The sequence below is a fragment of the Gossypium hirsutum genome, chromosome A06 (genome assembly GCF_007990345.1).
Source record: "Gossypium hirsutum isolate 1008001.06 chromosome A06, Gossypium_hirsutum_v2.1, whole genome shotgun sequence".
Taxonomy (NCBI): Eukaryota; Viridiplantae; Streptophyta; class Magnoliopsida; order Malvales; family Malvaceae; genus Gossypium; species Gossypium hirsutum.
Window position 1 is genome coordinate 17,150,597 of NC_053429.1, and position 11,487 is coordinate 17,162,083.

The 11,487-nt window shown below is 31.5% G+C and overlaps 1 long non-coding RNA gene across 3 annotated transcripts; it reads right to left on the minus strand.

Annotated features, from left to right (window-relative positions):
* Window positions 1-307: 307 nt before the first annotated feature.
* On the minus strand, window positions 308-9,650 carry LOC107962693 (uncharacterized). Of its 3 annotated transcripts, none has more exons than XR_001701736.2 (4): window positions 9,356-9,650; window positions 5,226-5,411; window positions 4,603-5,108; window positions 308-4,493 (listed from the first exon to the last, which is right to left on the minus strand). It is a non-coding gene; the product is annotated as an uncharacterized lncRNA (long non-coding RNA). The 3 variants fall into 3 exon arrangements; XR_001701738.2 differs by having other exon boundaries at window positions 8,577-9,650; XR_001701737.2 differs by lacking the exon at window positions 308-4,493 and having other exon boundaries at window positions 4,530-5,108; window positions 9,356-9,648.
* Between the last annotated feature and the right edge of the window lie 1,837 nt (window positions 9,651-11,487).

Genomic DNA, 11,487 nt, shown 5'->3' on the forward strand with positions numbered 1-11,487 from the left:
AAGTCAGAAAATTGGGTTGAAGCACCAACTTTATCCAAATCCTAAATGAAGTAATGAGTTTGGTTGTTCATATTCAAAATCACTTCCATCCAAACTCTATATCCATTCATAAAAATGCTCATTCATTTAATAATATTTGAGTAAGGGATTTAAACTTAAAATATGCTATAAGTCTCTATATTCTTTGAAAATTTGAAATTTAATTCTTAAATTTTTATTTTTAGGAATTTGGATACTCTACTTTTTAGATTTCAAAATTTAAGTTTAATTGTTAATATAGTTTTTTTAATTAAATTTATTGGTGTGACATTTTAAACTTTTTAAAAAATAAAACTCATTTAGTAGCCATATAACTAAAAAAATAATAGGAGTTAAAAAAAAAAAGGCCTGCTATTCTAGCACGTTTCTGTCTGTCTTCTCTGACAAAGTTTTAGGTTTATTTGTTTTCTGTGGTGGCGGCTTGGTTATTGGCAATCGTTTTTTCTTCAATTATTCATTCGCATCGTATGTAATTGAATCAGTATACATGGAGATTGAATTTGCTGGCTTATCTATTAATGAAGAGGAGGAAGAGATTTTACAAATTCCATCTTTTTCCAAATCCAGAGATACAAGAAGGTAGTTACCATCTGGTGGGCTACTTTTTAACGGCTAGTGTTATCCATTTTGCGGCCATGAAAAGTACTATGGCAAATCTTTTCAAATCTTTGGCATCCTGTTAAAGGTGTTCGAATTTTGGATTTAGGGGAAAGAATATTTCAGTTTCAGTTCTTTCACATTATGGATATGGAGAGAGTTATCAAGGGTTCTCCATGAACTTTTAACAACCATTTATTATTACTACATTCGTTACAATAGGGGGAAGATCCATTACGAGTCCCCTTAATTTTTCCCCCTTTTGAGTTCATATACATGATGTTCCTGCAGGATTTTATTCTGAGGCTTTGGAAAAGCAACTTGGTGATTTCATAGGCTTGTTCTTGGAGTATGATTGGGCTAATATGGGAAAGGGATATCAGAATTTTCTACGAGTCAGAATTCAACTGGATGTAAGGAACCCTTTTAAAAAGGAAAAAGCAGATTATGTTTTATGGAAATAAGTCTTATGTCAAATTCAAATATGAAAGATTAACCATTTTTTGCTTTTATTGTGGTCGTTTGGGACATAGTGATTCTTTTTGTGAGGCAAAAAATGGCATTAGGATTGGAGATTACTGAAATGGGACGGGATCTCTCTTTAAGAGCGTAATCTAGAAAAGCACGTACACAAAACAGTGTCTGGTTACATGAGGAAGAAGAGGGAATAAGGGGTGGATATTTTGTTGGAAATTGGACAGTTGAAGGGAGAACATGGGGTGGGTGGCATAATTTTGGAAAGAGGGCGCATATTGATCCCACTTTAGGATTTTCCTTGGAAGAGAACTCATCTACTTTATCTAAGAGGGATGGAAAGCAAACACTAGAAGAAAATCAATTTACAATGGATCATGATGATGATGAAGGAATTCTAATAGGTGAAGAGGGGAAAAAGCAGCAAAGAGAAGAAATTGATGCCTAATATTTTTAGTAATGATTCTAGCAAACTTATGATAAAGGATAGGAAAATGGTGAACAACAACCTTATATTATCGGCGGTTGCCAAAAGGCAAGCCAATCGGGATCAATGAAAATCTTAAGTTGGAATGTCTGTGGTTTGGGGAATCCATGGACGGTACGGAGACTTCAGCATTCGCTGAAGTTATATAATCCCCAGATTGTTTTCTTCATTAAGACAAAAATAATTAGGAATTAGATGGAAATAATACGAAGGAGTTGTGGATTTCAGAATGGTATTGATGTTAATTCAGATGGTTCGAGAGGAGGATTATGTTTGGCTTGGCGAGATGATGCTACTATTATTCTTCGAAGCTTCTAAAAAAGGCATATTGATGTGATCATCGAAGAAACTGATGAAGGTAATAAGTGGAGATTTACTGGGTTTTATGGTTCTCCTTATATGCAAGATAGGAATGAGTCTTAGGATCTATTAAAAAACTTGAGTAACGCTGAGGAGCTTCCTTAGTTAGTTTGTGGGGATTTTAACGAAATTATTTACGGTCATGAAAAGAGAGGTGACTTATCTAGAGAGGAGAGATGCATGGATGCATTTCGTTTAGTGTTAGCAGATTGTCACCTAGTGGACATGGGTTATATAGGGAATTGGTTTACTTGGGAAAGAGGAAATTTACCGGAAATGAACATTCAAGAATGGCTGGATAGGGGAGTTGCTAACGATGATTGGCTATCTCTATTTCCTGAGGCAATAATTCAACATCTCCCACATTCCTTTTCGGATCATTGCCCACTTCTTATAAATACAAAAAGAGAAGTTAATGAGCGACTTAAAAGAAATTTCAAATTCGAAGCTTGGTGGGTTTTGGAGGAATCATTTGCTGAGGAGGTACAATCTATATGGGACAATTCAACTGGGGAATTGATACAAAAATTGGAAAAGGTAAGAAAATGCTTGGATAGGTGGGCCAGTCAAATTCGATATAGTAGAAAGATAAAAAATGAGATGCTAACTGCTAGACTGGTTGAGTTGATGGAATCTGATAGGGATGATGAAAATTTGGCAGAACTTATCGATACAAAGATCCAACTTAATTTTGAGATTGATAAGGATGAACAATACTGAGAGCAGAGGGCTCGAGTTAATTGGCTACAATTTGGAGATAGAAATACTTTTTTTTTCACAAACAAACTACTCAGCGACGAAGAAGGAACCTCATTAGGAAATTGCAATTTGAAGATGGTAGAGAAACTGAAGAGATTCGTGAAATGGGAGGAATTGCTAGATCTTATTTCCAGAATCTGTTTTCAGCTGAGAAGAGGGGAAATTATGAACATCTGTTGACAGAAATTGATCGCTGTATCTTTGAAGAGGATAATTCTCGATTGAAGGCAAGATACACAAATAAGGAAATTTAAGTGGCCTTGTCAAAATTGGGCCCAACAAAAGCACCAGGAGAAGATGAAATTTCGGCTTTATTTTATCAGAAGTGCTGGCCAATTATTGGGGAGGATGTGACTTCATTTTGTTTACAACACTTAAATGGAGGTATGAATATTAGTTTAATTAATAAAACTAATATAGTGCTGATCCCAAACATTCCAAATCCTTCAAATATTATTCATTTTCGCCCTATAAGCTTATGTAATGTGCTTTATAAGTTGATGGCTAAGGTCATTGCAAATCGTCTTCGTGTAGTTATTGATAAATGTATAAACTTAGCACAAAGAGCTTTTGTACCGAGGAGGTTAATTTCGGATAATGTGTTGCTGGCTTATGAAATCTTGTATACCTTAAAATTGAAGAAGACGGGGAAAAAAGGCTAATGGCAGTAAAATTGGATATGAGTAAAGCTTATGATAAAGTTAAGTGGAATTTTATTGCAAAAATTATGAAGCGTATGGGTTTTGATTTAGGGTGGATTGAATCTCTAATAAAGTGTGTTTCTACGGTTTTGTACTCAGTGGTTTTCAACGGTCACATTGGAGAGAATTTTTTTCCCACAAGGGGACTAAGGCAGGGTGATCCTTTGAGTCTGTTCCTATTTTTAATATGTGGGGAAGGTCTGTCCAATCTTATGAGACTTGCTATGCAAGGTAACATACATAGAGGGGTTAAGGCAAGTAGAAGTGGCCCGCAGGTTTCTCACTTGTTATTTGCAGATGATTGAAATTTATTTGGGGAAGCTATAGAGAGGAGAACTCATTCACTTAAACAGATTTTGATTGAATATGAGAATTGTTTTGGACAATGTGTAAACTATGACAAATCTACAGTTTTCTTTAGTGCTAATACACAGGAAGAGGATAAAATAGTTTTTTCTATAGTTTTTGGAGTGCGTAGCTCTAATAATCCGGAAAGGTATCTTGGTTTTCCAAATATGGTGGGTAGAAGGAAGAAAATGTCGTTTCAAATCCTGAAAGATAGAATGAAACAACGGATTGATAGTTGGAGTGTAAGACATCTTTCTTAATAAGGAAAGGAGATGTTCATAAAAGCTATTCTCCAAGCTATTCCAACCTATACTATGGCATGTTTCCTAATCCGTAAGTCTTTATGTTTTGACTTAGAAGGTATTATGGCAAGATACTGGTGGCAGAAAATTGAGATAAAAAAGGCATTCACTGGTGTACGTGGAAAGATTTATGCTCTTTGAAAGAAGATGGTGGTTTAGGTTTTCGTAATCTCGATAAATTTAATATAGCATTATTAGCCAAACAAGGTTAGCGTCTTGTCAATTTTCCTAATTCTTTACTAAGTCGTGTTTTAAAAGCAAAATATTATCCAAATTCAGATTTTATCAATGCTCAATTGGGGAATTTACCTTCGCTTACCTGGAAAATTGTCTGGGCAGCAAAAGGGATTTTGGAGAAAGAATTATGTTGGAGGATAGAAACAGGGGATTGTGTCTCTGTTTGGGATGATTTATGGATTTCGGGAGCTGAAAATGACAGATTGCAGAATGTGACCAACAATGTGAATGTCAAGTTAGTATCCGATTTGATAGATGCTAATAATAGAATATGGAACACAGATTTAGTTTCTAGTACCTTTAATGAGGATACTACTAGGAAAATTCTGTAAATCCCTTTGGCAAAGACAACCTACGAGGACTTCCAGGTATGGAGAGGAGAACCGTTAGGAGAGTATTCAGTCACAAGTGCCTATAAATTATTACAAGAGACTAATTCAGGTCCTAGTAATAATTTTATACAGACTGAGATTAGAAACTTCTATAGAAAATTATGGAATTTACAGATCCCTCCAAAAATTAAAATTACATGTTGTAGAATTTATTGGAATTATATTCCAACTCTAGCTAATCTAAAGAATAAAAAAGTTGTAGTAGAAGCTCGTTGTCCCCGATGTCACATTCCGATGAAGATAGCACCCACGTCTTCAGGTACTGTCTTACATCAATAAAAGTATGGTTAAATTTAGATCTTGCATGGATAAGCAATAATAACATTCAAAGTTTGTGGGAATGACTTATCTGGGTTTTCAGGTAGGGTAATAAAGACTAGTGTCACCTTTTTTGTTGTGGGCTATGGTCAATCTGGAACCATAGAAATAGATTCATCTATGAGAGAAAGATTACAACAGGCAGGGATATTTAAAAAAAAGTCATTATTTTCATTGCAGAAGTAAATGGAGTGAAGGAAAAATGACTTACTACCATTATTGACAGAGGCCATAAATAGATGGAAAGAAGCACGATGGTGACAGTTTATTTTGATGCGGCTTTCGACTGGAGAACCTCAAGATCTGCTTCGGGTTTGATTGTTTGTGATACGGAAGGGAAAATCGTGGCTTCTAAGTCAGTGATTCATTTCGACATGCCATCTCTGCTGCACCATCTCTGTTTGCAGCGGAGGCACATGCATGTTTAAAGGCGATTCAGTTAGGTATTACAATGGGTTCAAATATTTTGGATATAAAAGGAGACTCAAGAACTGTTATTAAGAAATGTCAATCCGCAAACCAAGATAAGTCAGTTATAGGGGCGATAATCAGAGATATCCATAGCAATTTTTTTTTAGAATATTGGGTTTCATTTCATTCTTAAATCAGAAAATGAGAATGCCCATTTTGTTGCTAAAGAAGCGCTGAGAATGTAACACTCCTAACCCGTATCCATTGTCGAAATAGGGTACGAGGCATTACCGGAGTTTACTAAACATTTTCAGATAATTTTGAGTCATTTATTATTCATATTTTGAAAATAACCATAACGTTTCTCTATTGGGCCCTCGAAGCCCCAAACATACATTAAAAACCAATCGGAATTAAATCAGGATCATAAAAAAAAATTTCGCAAAATCTTAAATTATATTTTCATCTAAGTACTTACCATTTCAATGCTCCTTATAATTAAACATGTTACCATTCAATCAATAGCTTGGCACTTGTTTAAGCGTCATACAACAACATTGTTAGTATACTTGTACATACTTCATATAAATTCAATGATGATATACCTATTTTCTCAACATATCACACTTAAGTTCAATAATAGTCTCAACTTACATAATTTCCTTACATCAACATATTAAAGATAATTATATGTGTACATGTCACAAAATATATTATTCTCTTACTATTTCTTCATAAGCATATATCATTCATTTTGTTATATCAATATTTCATGCATCATCATTTCCTATATCTTATGTATATTTACTTTGGTAATAGTTCGTATTAAACTTAACATAAATTAAATTCCATGTATCTATACTTATTTCATTTATCTATCTTCTTAATTATTTCATACAACTATTTTATACATATATTTCCATATGACCAATTCCTGTAAACATTTCACACAACCATTTTGTACAACCAATTCATATAACTATTTGTTATCTGGTACATATTACCTGGATATTAGTTGTTCAACAGATATCTTGGCGTCTCTCTTCCACGGTCTTATTTATCTTTGACATGATGCCATGGTGTCTTTCAACTATGGTCTTACTCATTTTCTGTCATGTTGCCATGGTATCTTTCAACCATGGTCTTATTCATTTCATGTCACACTACCATGGTATCTTTCAACCATGGTCTTACACATTTCACATCAGCTGCCATGGTATCTTTCAACCATGGTCTTACACATTTTATATCAGAGAGCACACTCCCGCGAACCTCATCCTTACAGTGGGATTACCAGTCCAGGTTAAATCCCCTGTAATATAAACTCATAAAGTATTGTCGGAATTACCAGTCCAGGCTAAATCCCCTACAACGACAATTACTCTAATGAGCTTGGATCTGAATTACCAGTCCAGGCTAAATTCAGACCCTAATTCGGATTACCCGTCCGGACTAAATCCATTTTACACGTATTCTTCGGGAGGGTTGTATCAGAATAGGATCACCTATCCGGGCTAGATCCTTTTTACCGTCAATTCCTTTTCAGAGATCCAGCGAATTTTCCTTTTATTCAACCGGGATTTCTTCCCATTTTTATCAAATATATCAATGTTTTATCAATTTTCATACAATAAACATTCAAATCATATTCACATCAATAACATACATTCCAAGCATTTAAGAATATAATTCAAGTTACATAAACTTACCTAGCGAAATTGCAGAAATATCAAGATTTAGGGACATTTTGGTAATTTACCATTTTCCCAATTTCACTCGATATTAAATTGACAATTTCATTCAATTTACTAATTTAGATAATAAAACAATTCATTCCCTTCAATTTGATCATTTTGACATTTTTACAAAATTACCCCTGAAGTTTTACTTTTATTCAATTTAGTCCTTAAGCCTAAAACATGCAAATTAGCCATGCTAGCTGGATATTCATATATATTTTTCCTCCTCCTCCTCTCCATTCCACATCCTTAATGTATATAACACACTTGTAAGTAACATCATCTATAATTTTTATTATTTACTTTTATGAATATTCAAGCTGTCCATCTGTGTCATAGTCACTAAATTATTTATATCTGGAACTATAGAACTCCAAATTAAGATCCTCTAATTTTTCCTGAAACTAGACTCATATATCTTCTTACCTTAAAATTTTCAGAATTTTTGGTTTAGTCAATAAGTACAGTTTATTCTTTAAAGTTACCCCTATTCTGCTGTCTGATAGTTGTGGCCCTTCTTCATTAAAAATTAATTATCTTCTCGTACAGAATTTGAATGATGTTCCCATTTATTTATATTGAAACTAGACTCATTAAAGATTCTAAAAATATAAATTTAAGCCCATAATTATGTTTATCCAATTTTTTATGATTTTTCAAAATCAGAACAGGGGAACCCAAAATCATTCTGATGTTGTCTTACAAAATTTATTATATCTCATGATTTACAAATCTATTGCTTACACCATTTCTTCTATGAGAAACTAGACTCAATAAGCTTTAATTTCATATTTTTTTCATCTTCTAATTTGATTTATAAAATTTATGGTGATTTTTCAAAGTTAGTCTACTGCTGCTGTCCAATATTGTTTTAGTGCAAATTGTTTATTACCAATTTTCCCTTAAGCTTTAATAAATAACAATTTCGTCCCTACTCAATTAGCCTCTCAATTGAGCTGATTTTTCTTAATTAACACTTTATTCTATCACTTTAAACTACTTTACAACTTTTGGAAATCATAATTTCAGCACTAGACTTTAATTCCAACATTTTCACAATTCTGTCCTAAAATCAATTTCCATTAATTTTATTAACTTAATTCATACTCTATTTCTATTCAAGTTCCATCCCAACTCAAATTTAACTACTAAATTTTCAGCTTATTTAACTAGTTTCAAAATTTCCTCAAATTAGCCCTTCAACATAAAACTTATGAATTACTTTACAATTCAATCCTTATTTCATTTCTAACTTGAATTTCTATCAATTTAACCCTTATTTCATCATTTTACTCAACATGAACAGTATCTAAAAATCTAATATCTTTCAAAATATCAACTTAATTTCATCAAAATCATGTCCAAAGCTTCTAAAATATCAAAATTAAGTAAAAAGGGCTCAATTGACTTACCTATTAAACTTCCAAACTTCAGACCTTTGATTTTCCCTTTTCTTCTTTCTTTCCTTCCCCTGCTTTCTGTTTCGTTTGCTTTGTTTCTTTATTTCTCTCCTTTTTTTTCTTTTTTCCTTTTTTATATATACACACATGTATTTATACTTGAATAATAAGTATTATTTATTTATTCATGTGTATATTATTAGTACATTTGTATCCATTTATAACCATACATTTGTCATTATTTAATATATTTATCATATAAAATCTTATAATATAATTATTTAATTAATAAATATCTATTTAATATCTAATACATGTATTACAAATGTATGTATTTTTATCCATACACTTGTATATTTTATTTACTATACATTTGTCTTTATATTAATTTATTTATCATATAAATATCTTATAATATAATTATAATAAATTAATTTAATATCATTTATTACTAATATATATATTAATTAAAATCTAAGTAAAAATCTTAGATTTTTATTTTATATGCGGCCTCACTTATGCTAAATGGCATAATTGCCATTTTGGTCCTTCTTATTTTCTTTTAATCTATAATTAAATTTTCACACTTTATTTAATTTAATCATTTTATCTAATTATCCTTAATTAAGCTAAATTCACTTAATTAAACTCTAATTAACCACTCTGAACTTTTTAAATATTTTTTATAAATATTTACGAATTTTTTTTTTTTAGTAACGAAGACTCGAAAATATACTTTTCTGATAACCGCAAAATTCGGATTATTACAGAGAAGAAGTGAAGGTCATTACCTGTTGGGGCTGCATCCAAGATATACTCATCTGGAGAGAGAGAGACGGAGGCCAAGAGAACCAGACAAAGGAGATTCAAGAATGCCCATTTTTTGCTAAAAAGGTGCTGAGAAGAGGTGAAGGCATCAGGAGAGGGAACGACAGAGGTCAAGAGAATCAAATGAAGAAGATTCAAGAAGATTTAGAGGATATTGATAGCACTTAATAAAAGATTTCATTGGGAAAATGCTATCATAAAAGCTGGGCGGTGGATAGGAAAAGACGAAGGCTAGTGTCGTCTAGCTGTTTGATTGACTGGGCAGAGGGTCAGTTTTATATTTTTTATTATTTAGTTTGAATTTTGAATTCTTTGGGTTAAGTTTTTTGGGCTTGGACTTCCTTGTTGCTGTTTTAATTTTGTTTTTCTTTCATTATGGTCTTAAGCCCAATTCTGGCTGAAAGTCCATTTTGTACTCTTTGATTTTTTATATTAGTCCAGTTGATTTTCAAAAAAAAAAGTTGTAATGAACATGAATTTAATAAATAATAATGTTAATAGTTGAACACAAATTTTAAAATTTGAAAAATAAAGATACTAAATTTTGAAAAATAAAATTACAAAATTTTAAAAAATACAAAGACTTATGATATATTTTATCCGGAATTTAAATGTTAAATTTCTAATTCTCAACAAATTTTAGATTTCATTTTTTTAAAAGAAACATTGATATCTAGCCATGCCCGTGAATCAATTATTTGTATGTGAACAAAAAATTGTAAAAACAGACTAAACAAGACTAGTCCTCAAATTATCTATACTAAATACTGAGTTGATGTCATGAATTAATTAAATTTTAATATAAAACAGATGAAACAATACTAATCGTCAAATTTTAATATATCTGTAATATTATATTTTAATATGATTTGGTCATTTAACTTTAAAAAGTTACAAAATGGTTATAGAACAATTCTAAACTTTTCATTTAACTTATTGGACTATTCAAAAGTTTTTATACAAGTCATTGGGTTTTTAAGCTTTTTTCAGAAAAAAAGGGTCCAATTGGTTAGCTACAAGCAATGATTCGATAATTGGAACAGTGGATCAGTACCCATCAACGAGTAGAGAAATAGAGGTGAGCAAATTTGGTTCGAATTGAAATTTTTTTCGAATTTCGAATTTTTAAAAATAAATTAATTGAGTTAATCAAATCAAATCAATTTTTTTTGAAATTTTGAATTCGAATAACTTTGAATAATTCCAATAAACCAAATGCCAAACTATTTTACTTTACTTCACCCCAACCTTCCCTCAAATCCTTCTACTTTCCCTAACAAATTTACTTCCCCCAAAATCCTCAAAACTTTTTTCATTTTATTCCCCCCCAAACTTTTACTTCCCCTAAACTCTTAAAACTTTTTTCTTTTTATTTTCTCTCCAAAACTTTTACTTCCCCCAAACCCCAAAAATATTTTTCTTTTTACTTTTCCCCAAAACATTTACTTCCACCAAACCTCAAAAACTTTTTTTTTGAAGTAACTAAGCAAGTAAAGAAGCTAAACCGTATATAAAATATTAATAAATAAATTATGACGAGATGAAAATTAATAACAAATTTGACTACGGTAGGTGACAATAGCTACAAGGAACCAAAGTCATTTTTTTAATTTAATTCAAACAAATATATTTGAATCGATTTGAATTCCATCTCACTCAACTGAATTCGAGAATATTTTAAATTAAGTTAGGATGATAAAATATGATTCGTCAACTCGATTAACTCAAAATTTTTTTATTCGATCGAACGCTCACCCCTAGGTAGAAGAATATAACTTAGATTCAAGTTAATTTGATAGTTAATGTTAGGGATTGGGGAAGAAAGCTGTTTGAATTTTGGTTTGCATATTTATAACATTTAAAACTGTTTCATGAAAAAAAGACAGAATTGTAGAAGGGGAGGGGAATGGGAGTTTTCAATTGGTGCATATGGTATGAATAGATAAGGCCATACAATAATGATTATAACAACCTAGTGACTTGATCATTTTGTAACTTTTTAAAATTAATCGACCGAACCATAAACTTACGAATAGTATAGTGACCTTAGGTGTAATTTATCCTTAATTAAAACTATCTTCTTCTTTTTTTTTTT